This window comes from Peromyscus eremicus, chromosome 15 (assembly GCF_949786415.1).
Source record: "Peromyscus eremicus chromosome 15, PerEre_H2_v1, whole genome shotgun sequence".
NCBI lineage: Eukaryota > Metazoa > Chordata > Mammalia > Rodentia > Cricetidae > Peromyscus > Peromyscus eremicus.
This window is the reverse complement of record NC_081431.1, coordinates 79,462,597-79,485,472: the sequence shown is the minus strand read 5'-3', so window position 1 is coordinate 79,485,472 and position 22,876 is coordinate 79,462,597. Positions and strand designations below refer to the sequence as shown.

At 41.4% G+C, this 22,876-nt stretch overlaps 1 long non-coding RNA gene across 2 annotated transcripts; it reads right to left on the bottom strand.

Moving 5' to 3' along the window:
• Window positions 1–878: 878 nt before the first annotated feature.
• Window positions 879–22,469, bottom strand: LOC131925225 (uncharacterized). 2 transcript variants are annotated; one of them, XR_009383185.1, is made up of 3 exons: window positions 22,340–22,469; window positions 3,890–4,022; window positions 879–1,923 (listed from the first exon to the last, which is right to left on the bottom strand). It is a non-coding gene; the product is annotated as an uncharacterized LOC131925225 (long non-coding RNA). The 2 variants fall into 2 exon arrangements; XR_009383186.1 differs by lacking the exon at window positions 879–1,923 and adding an exon at window positions 3,086–3,219.
• Between the last annotated feature and the right edge of the window lie 407 nt (window positions 22,470–22,876).

The window sequence follows — 22,876 nt, the reverse complement described above, 5'->3', positions numbered from 1 at the left end:
AAGTGAAGAAAGCGATACAGGGTAGATAGAAAAAGTGTTATTAAAAACACAAGAGCATAGCCGGGCGGTGGTGGCGCACGCCTTTAATCCCAGCACTTGGGAGGCAGAGCCAGGCGGATCTCTGTGAGTTCGAGGCCAGCCTGGACTACCAAGTGAGTTCCAGGAAAGGTGCAAAGCTACACAGAGAAACCCTGTCTCGAAAAACCAAAAAAAAAAAAAAAAAAAAAAAAAAAACAAAAACAAAAACACAAGAGCACTTCTGGGTAAGAAGACAAGCTAGACCTCGCCTCTGTGTTATCTGGTAAAGGATCTATTCGTTTCTTTTTATTATTATTATTTTGTGATAAAACACCACGTCCAAAGTAATTTACAGAAACTTGATTTGGGCTTACTGTTCCAGAGGACTAAGAGTCCATCACGGCAGAGACACAGCCACAAACAGCCAGCACAGTGGCTGGAACAGGCAGCTGAAAGATCGCAATTTCAACTGCAAACACAAAGCAGAGAGCAAAGTGCAAGCGAGGAGAGGCTAAAAGCTCTCAAATCCTGCCATTAATGACTGACTTCTTCCAGCAGGAGGGCTTCACCTCCTAAAGATTCCACAACCTCCCAACCAGTGCTACCAACCAGGGACCAAGTGATCAAATACCCGAGCCTAGGGGAAACACTTCTCATTCAAGTTACCAAGGATAATCAGGTTGATTCCAAAGAGAGGAAGAGCTTGGAAGAGCACCAAGGGAATGAAAGGATACTGAAAACTGCACGGAGGAAAAGGACAGGAAGGAAGAGGGACTCGGCCTCAGCATTGTGGCTCACTGCCAGAGAGAATCGTCACACTTCACTGTCTGTTGCTGTGATAAAAAACACCAACCAAAACAACCAGGGAAGGAGAACTTTATTAGGTTTATACGTTCCAATAAGAACCCAGCATTGAAGGAAGATAGAGCAGGAATTCAAGAAAGAACAGAGGCAGGACTGTGGAGAAAAGCCGTTTACTGGCTCATTCCTCAGCTTACTTGCTTTCCTTCTTTTCCTTCCTTCATTCCTTCTTCCCTTCCTTCCTTCCTTCCTTCTTTTTCTTCCTTCCTGTAATTTTAAATTTTAAATTATATCTTTAAAATTACATTGCTGTACAGAAGACTTAGCAGTGTACTTTGACCCAGTTCTTTGCCCTTTGCCTTTTCAAGGTTCTCAATGCAAGCCTAAGATTTTTGACCCAGGACATTGCCTCTCCAGTGACGGCAGATCTCACCATATCTGTAATTGTAGTTGGTCCTGATAGCTTCCACCGGCTTAGCCGGAGCACCTTCGTCTTCCGAAGACAAGAGTGGTGCATGTCTTCCTGTGGACCAGCCTGGCCTTCCCTTGATGATGCAGGGGGGCAATCCCAGCTTGAGACACACAGCAGGCAGCAAGACCACTTGCTCAAGGGGGTCTTCGGCATGGGGGATTTCCACTGGCTGAGCCTTCTTGTTCTCCACCAGAGTAGTGACCATATTGACTCCTGCTCCAAGGTTAGGTGGTTTCTTACTGAGGACGCCCCCTTTGCCACCAGCCCTCTTCTTAGCATGGGTCAGCACTCTTGGCTTCTTATCCTCATCTCTGGTCCATACTTGTGGCCAAGCTTAGGCATCTAGGTAGCTGTTTGCTATTCCAGGGCCTGGGGGAATTGGTTAATGGCGCCAGGTACTTGGAGCCACTTACAGAGGATGACCCTTTGCCACTGCAGCCTTATAGGGTGGGATCATTTGACAAAGCAAGTGAGGTTCCTTTTGGGATGATGTCCTATCCAACGCTAAAGTTGTGAGGACTTTTTACAAACAGATAATTCACCATGTTTTTGGCCTCCTGTTTCTTCATGACAGAGGAGTTAAGGATCACCTTCTTCCCCTTGGCCTTCTTTCCTTCGGACATCTTGCCATGCTGTAGGAGAGGGAAATAAAAAGGAATTGCGGGTGATATATAAGAGCCAGGGAGTTCCCGAGAACCTGAACCTACTTTTCTTTTTCTTTTCTTTTTTTTTTTTCCCCCGAGACAGGGTTTCTCTGTGTAGCTTTGCGCCTTTCCTGGAACTCACTTGGTAGCCCAGGCTGGCCTCGAACTCACAGAGATCTGCCTGGCTCTGCCTCCTGAGTGCTGGGATTAAAGGCGTGCGCCACCATCGCCCGGCCTGAACCTACTTTTCTTATTCAACCCAGGACCATCTGCCCAGGGTGGATAATGTCTACAACAGGCTGAGTCTCGCCACCGAAATCGTTAATCAAGAAAGTGTCCCATAGACAAGCCCACATATCAATCTGATGGAGGAGTTCTTCAACTGAGATTCCCTCTTTCCACATGATTCTAATTTGTGTCAAGTTGACAAAACCTAACCAGCACCATTGACCCCCTGTCAATTTGACACATGGACACATTATGACTAAATCCTAACTGTCCTTTCTGGTTTATCCCCAAGATCTCATGTTAAAAGTATAATACAAAACAGACTGTAATTTTTAAAATACTACAAGCTTTCTTTCAAAAAATAGTTAAAATTTTAATCTCTTTAAAATATCCAAAACTATCTTAAATGTGGGCTCCTGAAAATCCAAAATAAATTGCACACTCTCTTGTTCCAAAAGAGAAAAGCCATGGTACAGTTATAATTGGATCAAAGCGAAACAAAATTCCAATGGTTAATCAAATCCTATAGCACAATGTCCAAGACTCACTCACGATCTACTGAGCTAAAAAGGGTTTGGGCAACTCCATTTCTCTGGCTCCCCCATTCACAGCACACACCTTGTCTCAGTCTCAGGCCAGCTCCACTCCACATCTGTTACTCTTTTTGATCATCACCCAATGTCTTTCCCTCATTGCTCAGTTCTTTCATCCATCTTGGCTTCCCTGAATGCACACAGCAGCTCCTTTTCACATCCTATCACAGTAACTTCTACCTGGACAAAGGTCTTTTCCTACACCATATATTTATCTTGGTCTTGCTGGGCAAGCTACTACTTTCACATATTAAAATAACTTTCCTTTGTGCAGTCCTAGTTGCACAGTTCAAAGAAAGAACAAGCCTGTGATTATTTCATGCCTGACACATCTATTCCATGCAAGTTGTATGATCTCAGAGGTTCATTTGTCATGTTGTGGACGAATACAAAGGTGTGGTCAGTGTGCTGACACTTTGATAGATCCTAGCAGCCAGACTTCTTCCTGGAGGCTATGTTTTAACTGAAGCATATGACTGAATTAATCCACAGGTTATACCAGTTTTCCTTTGACACTTGGGTATAAATACAGCAAGACAGACTTAAAAACAACCTTCCCCTGAGACTAGGTACTCTCTGACAGTGGCTCCACTCTGTATTTTCTGGTATCCAGAAGGAAGGAGACTTCAGAGAAGGTTCTACTCATGATCATGGGCTGAGTACATGCCCCACACTGGGCGCCTATCCTGAATAGGGTCTTAATAGGGTCTTAATAATAAATTCTTCATTACTTTTCTACTAAGTTTCAAGTTCATTAATAATCTATTATTTTATCTAGTCACTTAATTCTCTAAGCCTTTATCTTTTTGAAAATGCAAATTGAATACCTTAAATATAATAATGTCTGTGAAAGTAAATCATTCCAAGATATGGTAAAGATATGGAAGTGCCCACACAGCCCCACATTGCTTAATTGATTCCATATTAAATCATGCTGACATTGAAGAATAGCTATCCAAACACCAAGCCAGTTCATCAGATGGAAACTTTCTCCATGGCATAAGTTTAATTTCATTTTTAACCTAAGTGAAAATTTGTCAGTCTACTTTCCCTCCTTGAACTTCTCACACCTAAGTTTGAGTTTCAGACATGCGATCCCTCTTCCAGGGCCAGTCCTTAGATGGGCTGCTTACAGGAACAAAGGCTTTCTCTTCTTGAATGGAGCTGTCCTTGTGTTAAATCCCAGGAGGTTTTCATGCATAAGGTCAGAATACTTTAGTGAGTGCCAGGTCACAAAAGGAGATGCTTCCTATTGTGACAGATTTCCTGAAAAGAAGAAGAAACAATGAAGAATCTAATAGAGAATGGGTCAGACAGGGCTTTTCCTGGGGCTCGTTCTTGATGTTTTTCATCTGTTCCAGCAGAACATTCTTTTTTAAAGTTGTTTTTATTACATTTATTTATTTGTGTAAGTGAGTGTGTGTGTGTGTGTATGTGTGTGTGTGTGTGTGTGTGGTGTCTGCAGGTGTGTGTGTGTGTGTGTGTTTGTGTGTGTGTATGTGTGATGTATGAAGGTGTCAGTATATGGTGTATGCAGATGTGTTTGTGTATATGGGTAGTGTATGCAGGTGTGTGTGTATGTAGTGTATGCAAGTGTGTGTGTGGTATATGGAAGTTGTGTGGGGGGGTGTATTCAGGTGTGTGTGTATATGGATAGTGTATGCAGGGGTGTGTGTGTGTGTGTGTGTGTGTGTGTGTGTGTGTGTGTGTTATGTGCAGATACTTAAAATCAAAGCCAGAGGTCAGAGTTGAGCATCTTCCCCCTATCACCCTCCAGTCTCTCTCTTACTGAAGCTCAGCTCACTCCTTTGGCTTGAGTGGCCAGCAGCAAGTTCCAGGGATCCACCAGGCTCTGTCCCACCCAGCCCTGAGTTAAAGACTTTTCCTGTGGCTCCCAGTGTCTACATGGGTACTTAGGGATCTGAAATCAGATCTTTATGCTTAAGTATCAAGTACTTTACCCTTTGAGCCATCCTCTCAACTCCCTTTTTAAAAGTACATACAGGATATAGTAAATTCAAATGTCCTTTGTTGTAATCAGAAACGTTGAGTTGACTATTACCATCTAGTCTTTTACTCAGTTTGATACTTTCATAAATAAATAAGACCTATCAATGTATTTCATTCACACTCACACACACACAGACAAACAGACAGACAGAAACACACACACACACACACACACACACACACACAAACCCTCAGTCGGCTCAAATAATCACATTAACCCACATGATAGAGTGTATGACTGTAGACTGTTCAACAGCCTTGTTTGAATCCCACTTTCATGGTACTCTCCTGCAACAGCCATCTCTCTGGGATGACGATGAGAAATGAAACATACCCAGTGAGGAGTTGCTGCTACCTCACTAGCAGCTTCAATTTTTGGCAAAGACAACCCATGCTCTAATCACGACTGCAGTTGTCCTGCTTTCAGAGCAAGGTTTGACTTGTCCTATCTCTGCCTTGGGTACCAGTTAAGGCTGATGAGTAGGAGTAGGTTTCCTAAACACAGAAGAAGGAATAAATAAACCTGTCAGGGACAGAAAAAAAAATATAATCTATTAGTGGGTTTTATCGTTCTATTTGTCACAGAGAATAACAGATATATTATTGTGCACAGCACTTAGAATTCAGAGGCCATCATTACACAGTGACAAATGATGTTTCTATAATTTACCATTTGTCTTTTTTTTCACATAGTTAAAAAACCATCATTACGAAAAATCATGACAACTTGCCAATTAAACAGATCCACTCACCCACAGATGAAACATGCATCTTTTCATTTTGCAAATTAACTTGGGATGGGAGGGAAGGTTGGGAATGAAATGTATGGTTATGCATTGGGAAACTTGAATAGGTCCATAATAAACAACCCCCCGCCCCCGCCTGGTGCAAGCCAACTTCACTTACAAAACACCAGAACCTTTCTGTTTTCTTCTTCATAACAAGCTCACTTGTAAGGCTAATTAATTTCCTCTTTCTTTACTTTTATTTTATCAGAGGACAACTGCTCTAATACACATAAAAGGGGCATATTAATCTTATACTGTATGCAGAGGTAGTTGGATTGTAAATGTGAATAAAACCAGTAATTGTGTGATGGTGAAATTGGGAAGGAGAGAGAGAGAGAGAGAGAGAGTGTTTTGTTGTGGGAGGGAGCCGTAGAGAGAGATGAGCCTGGGGAGGTGGCTCAGTGGGTAAAGCGCATCTGCACAGCATGAGGACCTGAGTTCAAGTCACCAGAAATGATGTAAAAAGTCAGACGTGGAAGCAGTGTAGTGGGGATGAAGGGTTGGAACAGGCAGATCCTGGAGCTGATTGGCTGGCTGGCCTAGCCCAGTTCACGAGAGCTAGGTTCAGTGAGATGCTTATCTCAAAACAAATGGTGAAGAATGATGGAGGAAGATTTAGATATCAACCTCTGGCCTCTATATGCACACACATGTGATACATCTTCTAGCCTACAGCATATACATGTGCACATGCAAAACAAGAAAGGAAGGGAGGGAGGGATGGAGGGAGGGAGGGAGGAAGGGAGGGAGGGAGGAAAGAAGGAAGGAAGGAAGGAAGAAGAAGAAAAGAACATTCCACAGTGTGACAACAGATAGCAAATTTGGAGTGCACAAAGACCTGAGAAAAGGCCTGGTCAGAGGCCAGATGACAACCAGCCCTGAGGAGAAGAAGATGACAAGTTCAGTGGTGACTTCAGGAACCAAGAGGTTGAAGGTGCAGTTCATCTTTGTTCAAGTGTTTACAAGGAGTTGTGAAGAAGCCAATATACCAGTCTTTCTTGTGGAAGTTATCAGGTCCAAAGGAAACTCCATTTCCCCAAGTTATGGCAGTTAGAAAAAAGCCAGAAATCCTCTAGAATTTGTGAAGCTAGTTCCCCTCTACCAAAAGAGCCATTTCCCTTATCACTGGCAGAAAGGACAAATGGTTGTTTGTGGTGCCTGTTAGCATAGCAAAGCACATGCTGGCCTCCAGGCTCCCTCAGTACCACAGGTGCCTGTTACACATTTCAGAGTCCATGCTGCCTCTCCTCAGCTCTTCTCCCCTCCCACCTAGTCTAAACTTCCTCCAGCTCAGGAGCTTCCCTTCCCCCAGCTTCACATTCTCCTTATAACCCTGCTATTTCAGCTCTGCTCTCTCTCAGTCTTCTCTTTTTTGCCTGCCCTCTCTTTCTCTTTGTCTTCATCTCTCACTCTTCCTCTCCATCTCTCTTCTCATGACCCAGTTCAGTCAGCTGGCCATGTTCAGTTGACTTCTTTCTCTCTCTGCTCTAGATTTTCCCAGATGCCTGTCTATTCTCTCCCCCATATCTATAAAAAAATCCCCTTAACCAACTATGCAGTGCTCATGTCATCAGTTTGTTCAGAGACTTCAATCCTTTTCTTAGCATACAGCTCTTAATTTGGAAGGAACCATCCCTTGCATCATATAAAATATAGCAAAGACCATTTGCTAAAGATCTCTGGTTACAGCTTGAGAGGGATTTCAGAGGAGAATTCCTTTTTGGTAAGAGAGTTATTCAGGCACCAGAACTAGAGACAGACAGCATGGTCAGATCTCTAAGAAAGAGCTCATGAGGCAGAATAGTTGATACCTTCTTATAGGTCTCAGGGAAAGGTGGGGTTTCACACTACCTGCTTGAAGTTTATAGTGCCTGTTGGTGGTCAGGATATCCCTAAGTCTGAGGTGCTGGATAGAGGATTGGAATATTTGCATTTTGAAGAAGAGAGTAAATAATTTTGTTTTATGTGAGTTAGAAGATGGGAGAAAGTGGGTAGAAGGGGCACATTTGGCATTATATGCATAGGGACTGTGCCACCAAAAGGCTGGGCTTGTAAACTTCCTTGGGAAACTGGAATTAGGGTGCGTATCATTCTCCTGGAATTCAGACACTTGAATTAATCTATTAGAGAGTTTCAGTAAGAGCAAAAGAGTCACAGTCAGGCTTTTGGTGGGAGGCCTGGCATCTCCTTTACAGCAACAATGACAGTAGAGGCTACTGCAGGTGAACATGGCCTCAACTGCCCCTAGCCCCAAACCTAGCAATTTGTCCATTTCTACCTCTTCCTCCTCCTCCTTCTTCTTTTTGTGGGTGTGTGTATAAAGTCTTACATATATAGCCTGGCTGGCCTGGAACTCATAGAGATCCATCTATAAGGTCTAATTCATAGAGCTATTGTGGGGCATTATGAAGTAAATCCTACCTCCAAGGTGGATTCTCAGCTTCCAATTTTTGTTGTGAGCTGAGGTGGGAGGGAGATTTATTTTCTTCATGTGTTTGTATGGCAGAATGTCCAAACTGGTGCCCAGCCTCTTGGAAAAGGATGTGATCTACAGATAGCATCCCAACGTGGGTGTTAGCAGAAATGTGTCCTTGCCATCTGTTAGAATACAAGATGTGCCAGCTACGGTTATCATAAAGGGCTAATTAATTTGAGAATGGACAAAGTCCAGAAAAGAAGAATCTTTGTTTGCAAACAATTGTGTTACAGCCAATGCTTTAACAATAATAAAATCCAGATTTCCCCAAATCCTTTTTATATTTTGCAACAATGGGATTGTCATGTGAGGCAAAATGTCTTCAACATGGATGAATCTGGAAACTGACACTTAAGAAAATGCCTCAGCACACAGTACTGTAGAGTTCCCACTAATCACATGACACCTTTCACAGAGCTGTTTGAACCTCCTCTGGGAAACTTACATAATGCAGATTAGATTTGAAACTTGGCAAACTTGGCCCAAACACACACATTTGTTTCCTTGTAATTTGTTCGAATGCATCATCAGCACAATCAGAATCCCTGTGCAGTTGCTACTGGACTAGTTAATTAGCAAGCACAGATAAATATGAAAAGAGAAAATAAATTTGCTGTTTAGAATAATTTTGTCAGTTTGAGGCAAATATTTAGTAAAATAAGTTTTTCCATTTCTAAGTAAGGAGGGGGTGATACATGATTTGAATGATGTATAATCCTAATATATATATATATATATATATATATATATATATATATATATATATATCCAAGTGTGAAGGGAATAAAAGGGTACTATCAACTTCACATTTAGTAGGTGTACTGTTTAGTTTTAATTGTTAACTTTACACAAACTAGAATCACCAGGGTAAAATGTAGGTATATCTATGGGGAGATTGTCTTGATTGATAATTGATGCAGGAAGACCCACTCTATGTTGGGCAGCACTATTGCATGAGCAGCTGGTCCTGGGATGAGGAGGAGTGAAGAAAATTCTCTGCAAGCAAGTGGTGGCATTGATGCATTCCCTCCTCTCTGCTCTTGAATGTAGATATGTTGTGAGTAGCTGCCTGAATTACGGCCTTAACTTTGTTGTGTTGATGGACAATAACACAGAAGAGGAAGCCACAAAATCTTTCCTCTTTTGTGCAATTTGTCCTAACAGCAGAAACCAGATAAGAATAGTGGTATGACATAGATAGAAAATTGAGAGGATATGTACACAAAGTTGGGGTGAGACCCTAGGAGTTCCTTCTTGTTATGACCAAACCCCTGACCAGAAAAAATGCAGAGGAGCAAGGGTATATTCTAGCTCAGAGTTTAATAGGGGTTACAGCCCAGCATGGCAGAAAGAACCCAGCAGCAGTTGTTCACATTATGTCTGTAGTCAGGAAGCAGTATTTTAACAAGGATGGGGCTGGGCTATATAACCTAACCAAATGTTCCACTCCCAGTGATTCATCTTCTCCAGCGAGGTGCCACCTCTTAAAGGTTCACCAGCTTTCTGAAACAGTACCACCAGCTGGGTCCCAAGTACTCAACAGCGTGAGCTGATGAGGAAAAATTTACAGTCCAACATAAATTGTCTAAACAGCAAGAGTGTCATTTACTAGGGTATATCTCTCTCTTTCTGAAATTCCTGGGACAAATAGTGAAGTTGGATGGATGGAGACAGTCTTCATCCTCCATCTGGAAAAGGAAGTCTGTGGGCACAGGTGGGCATCTTCATTCTCACCTGACACCGAGTCAAGCCCTTTTTCTTTGTACCACACTCTGACTTGTCTTTACCCAGGTCTCGAGCTCTGCTATAACTTTGAATGCCCATATCTTTTGTGACCCCTCTTCTTTTCTCATTTTATGTCTTGCAACTGCAGGAGTGAAGCCTCAGGCTCTTGAAAATTTGATGTGGGCTCTCTCTAGTCTGTCTGTATGGAGTTCCTTGGGGTGATTTATTCCCTATTTGAATCCTACATGTCTAACTTTACTTCCCAGGACACTTGCATGGCTAAGTTTGCAAATATTCAAGCCAGGGAACAGAAATAAGATTAGTCCCAAATGTCTCACATTTAAATCAAATCACAGGAAGCCTAAATACGCCCCTGTTATTCCTGTGACACCATGAGGATGATCAGATGTAAATAGCTGTGTTTAAAATAATTGCATATAGAGTCTTGGCAGATGACCCAGTGGATAAGGTGTTTGCTGATCAAGCAAAGTGACCTGAGTGAAAATTCCTGGTATGGACATAAAAGCTCAACATGGCAGTATGTTCTTGCAGCATGATATGCAGCAAAGACAGGAGAGTTCCTGTCACAGGAAGCCCCAAGGCCAGCTAACCTGGTACATGCAAAGGCAAACACTAAGAAGGTCCTTTCAAACAAGGTGGAAGTGAGGACCACATCCAATGTTGTCTTCTGACCTCCACTCTCATGCCATGGCATGAATACAACTGCACTGACACACAAAAACACACACATACGTACACATCATTGTAGCTGAAGTTTTCTCTGGTTCTGCCCAGCCCCGCAGACCCCACAGACGCTTATAAAATAATCACTGAGGAGCTTATATTAATTAAAACTGCTCGGACATTAGCTCAGGCCTTCCACTGACTAGCTCTTCCATTTGAACTCAGCCTGTTTCTGTTAATCTATATGTTGCCACATGTTCCATGGCTTTACCTGTGTGCTGTTACATGCTGCTCCCTAGATGGCAGGTTGGAATCTCCTGACTCAGCCTTCCTCTCCCCAGAATTCTCCTTGTCTGCCAATCCTGCCTGGCTAATGGCCAATCAGTATTTTATTAAACCAATGTACAAAAGCATTATCCCACAGCACATCATACACAAGATAAGACTATAAAATAATTGTATATGGAATTTGTCATTTTATCAATAAAAATAAAAAACAGGTGAAAGATTTAAATATGATTCATGAAGGAAAATTTCAATTGCTCCCATCCACATCTTCACATTGAGAGCTGAGGGTGGGGAAAGGTTGAGTCACATTGTCTATGACTGTAGCAGGAGGTCACTGGACTAGAAAGACACACAGCTCACAAAAGCAGCCAGTGAGGCTACCTAATGAGCCCCTGGAGGAGATCAATTTGCAATCTAACAGGGCGTGATTTTAAAGATATACAGAAGGGGGAATTACAGAGTCTTTGTGATTGTGGATTCTGAACTCTCTCAAACACAGGGATTAGTATCCATTCATTTTCTCCCTCATTACACTGGTCCTTATCATACCTGATATTTGTATTACATTTCCAAATCCAGGCAGAGTGGGTCAGTTTATGCTTCTGTACAAGCATCCCCTAAGATTCAATAAGTTCCTCCATGAAACATACATTTCTCCCTCACACAAATACCAGCACAGATCAGCCAAGAGCAGTGCTTCAGGCTAATGGAGCTTAGCTTGTGGAATATAAGGAATCATAGGGAATCAAACACTGGATTATAAGCTTCCATCTAGATGTTGCACAATACACTTCTAACAAAATGCCATTTGTCAATGTTAGACACATGGTCAGCTGTCATGTCAAATGGAGAAGAAATAACACCACAACTCCAAACAGTAACACATTTGGAAACAGACTTTTTATACTCAAATTGGAGTGTTAGACATTCTGAAAAGTAGTGAACCAATAAGTGGGTTCCAAGAGCTGCTGGATACAGCAAGATGCTTGTCATTGTGGACTGGGAACATAAAGGAGTTAAATCAGAAAAGGCCTTAGCTTTTGCAACCTGCCCTCATCTGGGAAATGTCACCCAACTATAGCTGGGGATTAGACTATTCCGCTTACAGATCAATGTTAAGAACATATTTACTCTGGTGAGACTTTTCCTTGGGAAATATGAACAAATACTTGTCAATTCTATTAATATACATTAATATACATAGTCTATATAAATTCTATTTAATTCTATAATTCTTTTCTATTAATATACACATAGACTCTTTAGTGAACCAATGAGTTTATTAGAGTTACTAACAAGAGCACAGGTAGAAAGGCACCGCATCTACAGAAAGCCCACCTCAGCATGAGAGGCAACTGACTGAAGCTGCATCCCTGGAATTCCCTTAATAACATGTAGACACCTCCACCCAGTGAGCCCTAAATGTGGCAAGGAATCTTGTGACTCCTGTAGCTCTCTGAACTCCCTCAACTTCCTAAGTTCCCTTGGCTTCCAGAGTTTTCCCAGGTGGCTCCCTCCTGTTTTAACTAGAAGAAATAGCTACTCAACACACTCTTTAGTAACTATGTGTTAAATGATGTTGTTAAACCTGTGAACCCAATTCAGCAGTTCTTCTCCTCTATGGTGGTCCAGAAAGTGGCTAGACCAAGGCAGGACACATAGCACACAGTATGTAAGCATTTGACAGCTTAAAATTGATAGACAGATAGATAGATGATAGATAGGTAGATGACAGATGATAGATTGATAAATGATATATGGATGATTTATAGATAGACTAATAAAAGATGATTGATAGACAATATATAAAAGATAAATAGGTAGATAGACAGATAGATGATAGATAGATGATACAAAAATATATTGATAGATACATAACCTATCATATAGATTGATAGAAGCATATATATGGATAGATGACAAATGGATAAATGATAAATAAATATATGATAAATAGATATATGGATAGATTTCAACCACAGTGGATGTGAGCTGAGCCCCTCATGTGTCATCACAGCATGTACATTTATCTATCAAGAGCACATCACTCACTTGTCCCACTCGGCCTAGCCACACAGAGTGAGTTGGAAGCCCTCTGAATAGAAATGACATTTGGCTGAGCCCATTTGAGGACAGTCATTAATATTGCTAACGGGCCCATGTGTTAAATTTGGCCCAACAACGCCACCAGATGGATCCTCCCAGGCAACCTGGAGGCTTTCTAATGATGCCTCTAGGCCAAGAACAGTGCATCTGCTTCTATTCAAACAGCCTGGCCACTTGGCTAGAAACAGAGCATCATGGCAAGTACTATGTCCTAGGGAGGCTTCATTTCATGAAAAATGGATGTAGCTGGGGGCTGAGTCCTGTAGCCAGATCTGGCCTACAGATGGTGTACTTCTTCTAATGATAGGGGAAGCTATTTGAAGGGTAATCTAGACCAGCTTCTGAGTTAACTAAATTCAACAAGGTTTTGTACATAGTCATATGTCCACCTTGTTTCTAGCATTGTGTGGTGGCTGATCTTGACTATTAACTCGATGAGATTTAGAATCACCAGGAAAACAAACATCCGGTTTCTAGACTGTGCTCCCTAAAGTGGGAATTCCCACACTGAGAGTAGTTTCATCCCATTGACTGAGGACCCAGACTAAATAAAAAGAAGAAAGTGAACTGCTCTGCATCATTTGCCTCTCTGCTTCTTGACTGTGGATACTATGTGATCAGACATTTCACTCACCTGCTGCCACGACCTCTCCACCAAGATGGACTGTACCCTCAGACTGTGGGCCAAAATTAAAGCTCCTTCATTCTTTAAGTTTATTTTGTTGAGTATTTTGTCTTGGCAACTAGAGAAATAACTCATATATCTTGAGATAAGGAAAATGAGCCATCAGAGATTCAGAACAATGATGAAACAAGGTTCCCTTTGGCAAGAGTGTGATAACAGAATATGACTGCATGAAATGAGAGAAGGATGTAGACCCTACACTGTCACTCAAGATTAAGATCTTCTAATAATTTCCTAAGGAATTCAAAGGCATTGTTCCTTATAACATCTGCAACCCATCATCCTGTTCCTCAGATGAGGACACCAAAGCTGAAAGGTTATATGACTTCCTTCGTGGTCCAGCAGTTGACAGAGTCAAGATCAGAACCTTTGATTTTGATGACCTTGTTGCTTGATTCTCCATAAAACAAAGAGCTGAGTTCTGAAGGCAGGTTTAGAATATGACTAATGAATATGAAGCATTACTACAGAGCATGACCAACAGCTGACAACTTTCTTAGCCCCTCCAGATGATAACTCATTTAGCCCTTCATAGCAACTAATAGTTGCTAATACAGCATTTGTTTGCAAATAAGGACACATGCATAAAAAATATGAGTAAGCAATTAGCCAAGAGTTACACAAGTAAACAAAGGAGGTGTGAGAATCTGAAGTCTGTGAAGGTCTTTCTTCCTTGCCTGCTATACTGCATTAAATAGGATGAGATGATATTGGGTCACAGGATTTTTTCCCAACAGAATGGACAGGCCTTTGTTTGAAGATGTCACTGATTTTTACATTCTGGCTAAAGTCTGAAATTTTTCAACTCTTCCCTGCTCTTTGCTCTCAAATTCTGGAGAAGGAAATCTTAAAAGCTTAGATGTGAACAAAGTTACATAGATAAATGGAGATGAGAGAGATGTGAAAGACAGAAATAAAAATGATAAATGGAGGGAGAGATAGATGATAGAATAGATAGATAGATAGATAGATAGATAGATAGATAGATAGATAGATAGATAATAGATGAATAGACAGATATAGATAGATGGATGATAGATAATAGATAGATGATAGTTTGATAGGTATATATAGATAGATAGATGATAGACAGACAGATAGGCAAATTATAGATACATAGTTAGAAGATAGATGATTGATAGATACATAGATAGATATAGATAGAGAGTAGATAGATGATAGACAGCTAGATACATACATAGATATAGATAGATAGATAGATAGATGATAAAGATATATATATATAAAGAGAGAGAGAGAAATTTAAATAACTGTGTAGACTGATGAACATACAGACATACAAAAGAAAGAAACAAAAAATATTTTCAGATATAGAATAAAACTTTTGTGAAAATTGAAGTATTTGGTAGTTTTAGTCAGAGTATCTGAATATACATATATATAACCATGTATAATATCTACATATAGAAATACATAGATCAATACATAGATACAGATCATTGATATCAAGACTTTAAAAACTGCTCAAAGGAACAAGGGACCCCACAGGTGAGAGGGTCAATTGTTCTACTCCCAATTCTACACCTCAGAGAAGTGGCAAGCACTCACATAGCTAGTCTACATGAGCCTTTATGTCTCCCAACTTTATTGATAATTGCACTATGCAAGTTTGATACAGAAATAGCAGTGTTGTTCATCTCAAGAAACATCTAATTTGGACAGATCTCCTCCTCCCGACCCCTGTGGGCAGAAGATGAGAAGACCTGAGCTGGAAGCTGCATACATGGTAGCCTTTAGGAATTCTGACGTGATTCCTAAGACGGTGAGACTTCTCCAACACGGAAGGAATTAATTTCTCTTTACCTTCGACAAATAGCTTGGAGTTAGATTTAATTTAATTTGGAATAAAGAAAGAAACAAAAAATATTTTCAGATATAGAATAAAACTTTTGTGAAAATTGAAGTATTTTGTAGTTTTAGTCAGAGTATCTGAACAATAATCCCCTTCCATTTCTAATGTGCTCAGACTCCTCAGTAGAAAAGAGAAAGGAAGACAATAATAAAGCCACAGAGAGTTTCGGTGTTGGATAAAAAAAAAAAAAGAGAGGAATATCAACTGTTTTCCCAAGCAATGGGATCAGATGTTTTGCTTCTGAGGAGCGTGTTGTATGTCTAATTTTTCCATTAAGACTTTCACAGCAGAGAACAAATCATCACTTCAGCATTGAGCACTGAGGAGGTGCACTTGCTTGGTTGAAGGAGAGGAAAATGAATATGTGTACTTAACACTTTTATGATTATACTTTTTGGTGATGAGATGAGGGTAACTATGGCTTCACAATGGCTTTAAGGCAATTGGTTCCACTGAGAGAAGACGGCACGTCGAAATGCAAAGTGCAGGAAAGCAGGGGATGCTTCCCCAGTAATTGGAATCCAGGCAACAATACCAGGGCATTACTGAATGCTTGCCACTTCTTAAGAAGAAGGTCTCTGTGCTTTATCCGACCTTGGTCTCAACAATTCTCTCTCATATAAACCCTCCTCATTCTCGCTAATTGGACTCCCAGAGATCCACCTGGGGCCTAGTCATGGATCTCTGCCTCCAGGTCCATCAGTAGTTGGATGAGGTTTCTAGCACGACAATTAGGGTGTTTGGCCATCCCAACACCAGAGTAGGTCAGTTCGGATTGTCGCTCGACCATTGCCAGCAGTCTGTTCATGAAATATGAACCAATGGCTGAGGGGTCACCAACTGGATCAGGCCCTCTGAGTGGGTGAGACAGTTGATTGGCCTGATCTGTTTGGGAGGCATCCAGGCAGTGGGACCGGGTCCTGTGCTCATTGCATGAATTGGCTGTTTGAAACCTGGGGCCTATGCAGGGTCCCTTGGCTCAGCATGGGAGGAGGGGACTGGACCTACCTGGACTGAGTCCACCAGGTTGATCTCAGTCTGTGGGGAAGGCTTTGCCCTGGAGGAGATTGGAATGGGGGGCGGGCTGGGGGGAAGGTGAGGGGGGCGGGAGGGGGGAGAACAAGGGAATCTGTGGCTGATATGTAGAACTGAATTGTATTGCAAAATAAAAATTTAAAAAAAAAAAAAAAAAAAAAAAAAAAGAAGAAGGTCTTCTTTCTTTCTGGAAAAAAACCTCACTTACTGTGGAGCATCATGACCTTACCCAAGAGGAAAGAGGGAAATTAAAAATGATCTCACCTGAGTGCATTTGCCTTTGAGTCAACCATGTGCTAAAGTCTGTGCAACTCCTGGCTGCAGTTTCTCTCACCATCCCCTCTTCTTATAAAATCACAACGTTTTCCAGGTGAGGGCTGTGTTTTAGGGGTAACATTGCATCCAATTTTCATTTTGTGGATGGGGAAATAAAAATATAATAAAGTAAAACAGTGACTGGCAAGATGGCTGAGCAGATAAAGGTGCTTGCCAACAAGCCTGACAGACAGCCTGAATTCAAACTCCAGGAGCCGTATGGAGGATGCAGGGACAGACTACTGCAAACTGTTCTTTCATGCGCCATGGCTTGCATGAATCCACACATGTATGCAAGTGCATGCAAAATATACACATGCTTGACCCCCCAGATTCAGATACACACAAATACAGACAGACACACACACATATACGTACATACACATGCACACACAAATTATACATGATGTAAATGACTTGCCTGTGAATGTATAGTTAACTTATGGTTGTTCTTATTCTCGTATGGCGAGAAAGGAGAGAGTAGAGGGATATTAACACACATCAAGTCAGAAAGGACTTCAAGAACTAGGGATCAACTTTTCTAGGGGTGTGTCAAGTAGAACTCGGCAAAACGACCATTGATAAAAAGTTATTGCAGGAGTAAGAATATCTACTAGGGCTGGGTGAGGGCTCAGTTAGTAAAGTGCCTTCTGCACAAGTCTAAGGGCCTGAGTGTACCCCCAGAACCTGTATTAAACAAACAACAACAACACAACAAAGCCACATGTGCTAGCATGCACTTGCAATCCCAGTGCTGGAGAGGCAGACAGGAGGGTTCTTAGACTTTACTGACCAGCCGATGTAGCCAAATTGGTGAGCTCTAGATTCAGTGAGAGACCTTGTATCAAACAATAAGTGGTGAATAATTGAGAAAGACACCTGACGTCAACTTCTGGTCTCTGTATACATGCATAAACACACACACACACACACACACACACACACACACACACACACACATGTGCATATGGGTGCACATACACATGCACATACACGAACAAACAAAGATCTATTGATGATCTTTTCAGTTCCTTTATTAATTTAAAAACATACACAAACAGTTTAAAACTAGCTTGAACTAACTGTTCATGGGACTAAAACGCCTGGACTTCAGAGTGATTTCAAGTGGAATGTAACTGCTATCCAAATGGCAGCCAGTGCCTTTGCTCCAGCTGTAACTTCATCTCTCTGTGGTGGTCTCCCCTTTGTGGCATGTAGTACCATCCATGATGCAAGTAGGAAGACCACCCATATTCCTACATTCATGTCATCCCAGTTCAGCTTTGCCAACTTCAGTAAAAATAGTGCCTGCCATCCAGAGCTCAAACAATAATTACAGGGAAGAGCACTGATTTGTTGTTTAGAACATAAACTGTTCCAGTCTCCTTGGTGTTGTGATAAAAACACTCTGACCAAAAGCAAGTTGGAAGAGGGAAGGGTTTATTTGGCAAAGACTTCCAGGTTGCAGTCCATCACTGAGGGAAGTCAGGGCAGGAACTCTGAGGCTGGCACAATGGAGGAACACTGCCTATCAGTTTGCTCTCAGATTAATGCTTAGCCAGGTTTCTCACAGAGCCCAGAACCACCTGCCCAAGGGATGGTGCTACCTACAGCAGGCTGAGCCTTCCACATCAATTACACATCAAGACAATTCTTCACAGATACGCCTTCAGGTCAGTCTGACCTGGTCAATCCTTCAACTTAGACTCCCTTCCCAGATGGCTCTAGGCTATGGCAAGGTGACAGTTAACGCTAACTGTGATATTAACCTTGACACAAGAAGCCACTTGGCATGATTGTCTAGATTTGGCTTATAAATGAATCCCATATCTGAAAAGCTACAAAGGGGTTTGGAGAACTCACTGACTGTGAGGTATAAAAACAGAGCTTCTTGGAGGGAAGAGAATATACAGTAGGAAGAAAGACTAAAAAAAAAATACATAAAACACCCTGAGTCATTTTTAATGACCCCAAAATCCACACACAATTTGTTATGCTTAATCTCCCTTGTCAATTTGATGGGATTTAGAATCACCACGGAAAGAAATCTCAAGCCATATTTCTTAGCAGTTATCTAGATTAGGTTTGCTGAGGTACAAAGACTCATCCTAAATATGCACAGCATTATCCCAATAGCTGGAGTTCTGGACTGAATAAAAATGAGAAAGTCTAACCAACTACCAGCTCTCGCCTCTCCCTGCTTATTCACTGTGGATACAATTTGCCCAGATGCTCTGAATGCAGACCATGATGGAGTGCACCCTTAAACCTGAGCTAAAATAAATAAATCCTTCCTTAAGTGACCTTTGCCTAGTATTTTTTCATGCAGTGAGGCACATAACCAGTACATCTCTCTTCTTGAGTGTTGGATTTCATATCACAAGTTACAAGTATTTATACATAATTACAATTATGCTCAACACTCCCCGGGGGACCATAGCCCAAATTCAGTAGCAGAAGCTACATGTTGATTTCATATCATGAGTACTTTTCATCCTCCAGACAAATGGAGTTGAACCTCTGTGCCTGTTGAAAAACTACTTCAGTCTATGAAAAGAATACATGATCAATTTCACCATCTAAAAAATGCAGGTTGTAAAATGGAAAATAATACAAGAGTTCCAAATTCTTGAATTTAGGAAGAAAAACATGTAGGATATTCTTGACATATAGCATGTGCATACAATCCTGCCAAGAATGATAGCATCTCTCTACTTTACAGGGTAACAGTGTCTTGGTCAGTCAATATACCCAGATATCTACCACATTGGGAGATCATTTTCTAGAGACACAATCATGGTGATATTTAGATTTATTTAGAAAACATATTTCTATGAGGAAAAGTTATGTTTCTTTGTAACTATCACTACTCTAGAACACCAGTCAGCTTCAAGTTCAAGGGTATTATATTCTTATAAACTGTGTGTGCACTCTTGTGCACATGTATATGTAAGCATGTGTGCTATATAGTGCCCCATAGGTTCATGTGTTTGAACACTTTGTTCCAGCTGGTGCCACTGTTTGGGAAGGTTTTGGACCCTGTAAGAGGAAAATAATCTCACTAGAGATTTCCTTGCCTTCCTCCCCCTTCATTCTCTGCTTCCTGCATGTAGATGCAAGTTGACAGGCAGACTCCTGCTCCAGCCACCATGCCTGCCCTACATGCTGCCATCTTGTCTTCCTTGATGGATTGTCTCCCTCTGTAACTTCAAGACAAATAAACTCTTCCCCTTAAGTTGCTTTAATCAGATATTTTAATCACAGTAACAAGAAAGGAACTAAACTGTGTGTGTGTGTGTGTGTGTGTGTTTGTGTGTGTGTGTGTGTGTTTGTGTGTGTGTGTGTGTTTGTGTGTGTGTGTATGTGTGTGTATATGTGGTGTTCATGCATGTGGAGGCCAGAGGTCCATGTTAGTTTTCTTTTTAGTTGCTCTCTATATTATTTTTTGAGACAGATTCTCTCACTGCACCTGGAATGTGGTGGTATTGTGTTTCCCAATATATCGTGCACCCTAATAAACTTATCTGGAATCAGAGGACAGAACAGCCACTAGATATAGAGGCCAGAAAATGGTGGCATACATACTTTTGATTGTAGCATTCTGGAGGCAGAGACCCATCTGGATCTCTGTGAATTCAAAGCCACACTGGAAACAGCCAGGCATGTTGACTCATGCCTTTAATCCCAGGAAGTAATGGCAGGAAGCAGAAAGGTATATAGGGTGTGAGGCCCAGGAACTAGGCCTCAGTTAAGCTTTTAGGATTTTGAGGAGCAGTTCAGCTGAGATCCATTAGGATGAGGACTCAGAGGTTTCCAGTCTGAGGAAACAGGATCAGCTGAGGAAATGGCAAGGTGAGGTGGCTGTGGCTTGTTCTGCTTCTCTGATCTTCCAGCATTCACCCCAATACCTGGCTCCAGGTTTGTTTTTATTAATAAGACCCTTTAAGATTTGTGCAATACTGGAGCTCTTCAAGTAAGTTTGACTACTGAGTCAGTGATCTCCATCCAGAACACACGTCCCTGTGTTGGAAGATGGTCCAAGAATGGAGCTGTGTGACAAGATTTCTGAGTTCTTGTGAGAAAACTCTAAGAAACCAAAACAAGAGTCTTGTTATCTGAGTTTCTTCAAAAACATGGAATTGTTCTTGGATTATGCTTTCATGTCCCTTCCAGGTGTGGTGGATAGGAGTGAGTTTACTTTTGATTATTCATTATAACTGGCTATTGTTATTTACTCATATACCACTATAGAAAAACGTGTTTTTGCTGCATGCACCCTGCCCTTGTGATGGTACACTTTACTTGTTACTCTTGTGATGGTACACTTTACTTGTTACCCTTGTGATGGTATACTTTACTAGTTACCCTTGTGATGGTACACTGACTCTAACCCTAAGAAATCACTTCCATAGCAATAAGCTTTGATGCTAGTCTGGAGTGAATATACTGATGCACTTTCAAGGAGATTTATGACAGATGCTAGTGTTAACAGCCAGGGTTTCTCTCTGAAACTTAACTTCATCAGAATAAGGCTTCCTATCCTACGCTTTTGTCCATCCCTTGGGTTTACAGGCACAGCAATGTGCCGGGCCCATTTGCTTCATCTCCAAGAATTCTCAAGGGCTAACCCTGTTTCACATTCCACATGGGACCAACTGAGGCACTTAATGTTGCTGCATCTTTGTCAACCCACTGAGTGCCTTCAACCACAACTGCAGATGCTGAAAGCCATCTCACAATGATCTACCTCACTGTCTGCTTCTCAGGGAACATGCCCTACGCCAGGTAGTAGCAAAAGTAGTTCAGAGCTGAATTTGGTATGCATCCTGCAGACTGGTAGACAATAAGAACCTGGCACATGGACAGGAGAAGAGCGTGTACAGTCATTGGCACATAGTGACAGGATAATTGTTACAACACACCCCAGTAGTTGACTGGGGTAGCACAGAGAAAGAGAAAACACTGATCCATGTAACACATCAGATGACACTTAGTATGTGACTATCAGCAGGTATGAGAACTTCAACACTAGATGGGTCCTGTTATGAAGAGGGTGCATGATGTAGATGCATGAGAAAATGTTGAAGGTGATTAATATTGAAGATAAAATGTAGCGAATCTTCTTTAGGACGTGTAAAGAGATTCTTGGCCAGATATGGTGGTATACATGTGTGATGCCAACACTTTGGAGGCTAAGGCAGATATAATATAAATTTGAGAACAATCTGGTACAGAGAGAGACAGAGACAGAGACAGAGACAGAGAGACAGAGACAGAGAGAATTTCAGTTGCTATAATACAGTAGTAAAGCTGAGTCTGTGGCTCAAGCTTTAACAATGATGGTAAAAGAACTCAAAAGGAGATTGAATTTCCTACCTTATTAGATCTGCTCAGGCAAAGCCAGAGGATGAAACAATTAATAGCTACTAAATTCCAACAAGGTCCATTATGGTCAAGAAAAGCAGACCAATAAGATATTCACATATACACCATTGTGTTTATGTGCGTTTCCAAATAGGACACACTCACATTCGTATAGGCGAATGTATTTGTGTACGTGTTAATAGGGGCAGGGTTTATTACCATGGACTTACTTACACAACTGTGGAAGATGCAGTGCAAGTCTGGAATCCTGAGGCAGCCTGCTAGAAGCAAATTCTTTGGAAAGACTCAAAGCTGCTCTTCTCAGTTGGAAATATTTGTTGTTCTTCTCCTTCAGAAAAAAAAAAAAAACCCTCAGATCTGTTCTTAACACCCTGATCTGATTTCAGTCATACCACCTTATGATTTAGCATATTCCCCTAAAGTTAGCTGTATATAGGCCTTAGTCATGTTCATGAAATACCTGCACAGCATATCTTATATGATATAAATGGCTGCATGACTGTGGGCATAGCCATGGCATAGTCAACTTGTAAAATGAATCCTCTCAGGTGTGCTGAAAGCAAGGACTTCACAAAGTCCAGACTACTAGCCATTGCATTTCTTTTCCTATAATTTGAGTGGAAAAGTCAGGCTCAAATTAACTGAGTCCCTGCTTAGGGTCCCACAATATTATAATCAATGAGTTGTCTATGACAAGACCACAGAGGTGGGATTTGTGGAGACAGCTAAAAAAAAAAAAAAAAAAGAGTC